Genomic DNA, 2414 nt, shown 5'->3' with positions numbered 1-2414 from the left:
CATTGCATGCAAATAAAAACATTTGAAATTTTACATCAGCCTCAATGTGTTCTTATTTTTTGAAGTAATTCAGCCTCAGTTTTCTTTTAAAATGTACATTTTTTTAATTATAGACAAAAAAATTCCAAATAGAATCAAAATATATTATATATTTACAGGAATTTCCTGTCTCATTCAAAGTCGATGAACGTTACTTTTTGCCCTTCCTACTATGCATAATAATGCAGGCCTAGATAAGTAATACAATACACATTCAGTACAGCACGGTCGACTTTGGCTTAAAAAACTACGGTATGACAGTCGACAGAAGACTGGAAATGCAATTTACTACCTCTAAAATCTTACAACTATTACCAATGTATTTTATTTAAAGGCTGGTATGCTTATATCATATTGAAATATTCCACTAAAACCGGAGAACTTTCGTCCAAATTGCTTCACATGTGTCGCTTTCCTCGCGACATTGTTTACATTAGTTACCGAGTTTACAAGAACGTTTGTGATTGGCGTCTCATCAATGCTTAACAGGTATGGTAAGTGTGCTGTGATTGGGTACTGCTTTCGTGAGCGACATTATTTTTTCGAAGATAAATTCTCATTTTTGGTTACATGGCATGTTTTCATACAAAGATGACATAGGCCTATTCTTTATGATTTTATTTTTATTGACATAAGAATCAATAGACCTAGAATTAGAACTAATTTATAGCAATGCAAATAGGCCTACACAATTTAATGACTAAATATGCTTTTTTAAAGTTTTCTATTGGATGGATGTAGTGTAACGACTTCGAATTAATGGTGCATGTTATGGTATGTATTAGAATCCTATATGAAAGAACACGAAACAAATCTAGACGCCCGAAAATGACCTTTCATGCGTTTTAGGCGATCAATTATTTCTTTCTCTTTCTTCTCAGTTTTTTGCGTCTAAAGCCACATTTACACAGACACGTGATTACGACATGACAACGACATATCATCACGTAGTTTGTAATCTTCAACACTGCGAGCATCTGCTGTATCGTGTCGTCGTGTCGTAATCGTGTCTAGTGCAAATGAGGCTTTAGACGCAAAAAACTGAGGCACTATTTAGAATATAAGTCAATCATGACGTCATCAGTGCAACTCCCATTGTTATTTGCCTATCCCCAACAGCGCACTGTTTGTATAGTGCAAGGTTGGCTTGATCTTTTTTAGGTTTTTGTGCAAAAGACCAATTCAACTTGTACATATCGCGCACCGCGATGAATAAGGGTTTTTACACCTAGCACACGACGCGCGCTTGCAGAAAGAAAGGACAGATAGGACTACCCACCCAATCGTCGTTTGTTCACAGGTGGTAATTGAAAAAAAAAAATGACATTCGTAAAACAAGGCATGGATTTTCACTTCAAATTCAACATTATGTATAAAAAATTAAGGATTTTTTTTAAATCAGTGGACCCTAAAATAATAAATAATAATAAACTAAAGGAATTGATTATAAAACTAACAAATAAAACACGGCGATTGACAATTAGAATAGTGCATAATACAATGAGGGAAATTTATAGGCCTACCTATGTTCTGGTTCTGGTGGGTTAAGCCGACCTCCAAAAGTGTAAGAATATAACACAAGAGGGGTAGAGTGTTGAATGATAGGAAAGGTCCACCAACATAGTTCAAGACGTACGCGCAGCGTCAGTCATGAGCAGGCTTACCGACCGCCTCAGGCCGCAATTGACCTGATAGAAACTCACAATCACACGAATAAAAAAAAAACCACATTTGGTAGTGAAATCTCGGAGCGTTTAGAAGAGAGTAAGCGAAAATTACACCTCAAAAAGGAGGCGAGAAAATTAAGATTTTAGACAGCGGCGTAACTAGAGGTGCGAAGGGGCCCAGTGCAATATTATTTGCCGGGCTATTTGATGTGATAGGGGAATTCCCTAAAGTTATCCAAAAAATTCATCGTAAGAAGTGCTTCTTTTACCCCCCACCCCCGAATACTCGAAAGTGGATTAAGTTAGAACATGACTAACTCCTGGAATAGTTTGTCCTAGACTAGAGTCAGTCCTGGTTTCGTATTCTCGAAACCTGGACTAAAGTAGCCCAGAGGTTGACCCTGGACTAATATGTAAATCATGGAATATCTGAGATCAAAAGAATATTCTCCACGGTAACGCCTTATAAATATCCTCATGCTCAGTACGTCCGTTTGAACTGTTTCTGAGGCATATAGTGGTATACACAGTCAAATTATGTTTTTATCTCTTTTATAGTGTTAGAAGTTAAAGTTAAAAGGTACATGCAGTGGCGGCGGGGTGGTGGGCAGAGGATTATCTGTCTGGTCAAGCCCCCTCCCCCACCCCGTATCGGCCAATCGGCAAAACTAGTCGGGCAGTCGGACCACAAAAAAAAAAAAAAAAAAA

The 2414-nt window shown here is 37.5% G+C and overlaps 1 protein-coding gene across 1 annotated transcript in view; it reads left to right on the top strand.

Annotated features, from left to right (window-relative positions):
* The first annotated feature begins 483 nt into the window (after positions 1-483).
* Positions 484-2414, top strand: part of LOC117111125 (acid-sensing ion channel 1A-like) — a 29839-nt gene continuing 27908 nt past the window's right edge. The window contains exons 1-2 of the mRNA XM_033253999.1: positions 484-528; positions 760-813. The gene's annotated coding sequence lies outside the window, so the exon portion shown is untranslated. The remainder of the gene's footprint in view (positions 529-759; positions 814-2414) is intronic.

The sequence above is a fragment of the Anneissia japonica genome, unplaced genomic scaffold (assembly GCF_011630105.1).
Source record: "Anneissia japonica isolate Jap-2015-1 unplaced genomic scaffold, ASM1163010v1 scaffold287775_len252212_cov145, whole genome shotgun sequence".
Taxonomy (NCBI): domain Eukaryota; kingdom Metazoa; phylum Echinodermata; class Crinoidea; order Comatulida; family Comatulidae; genus Anneissia; species Anneissia japonica.
Note: the sequence above shows the minus strand (reverse complement) of the source record. Positions and strands in the feature narration are given on the sequence as shown.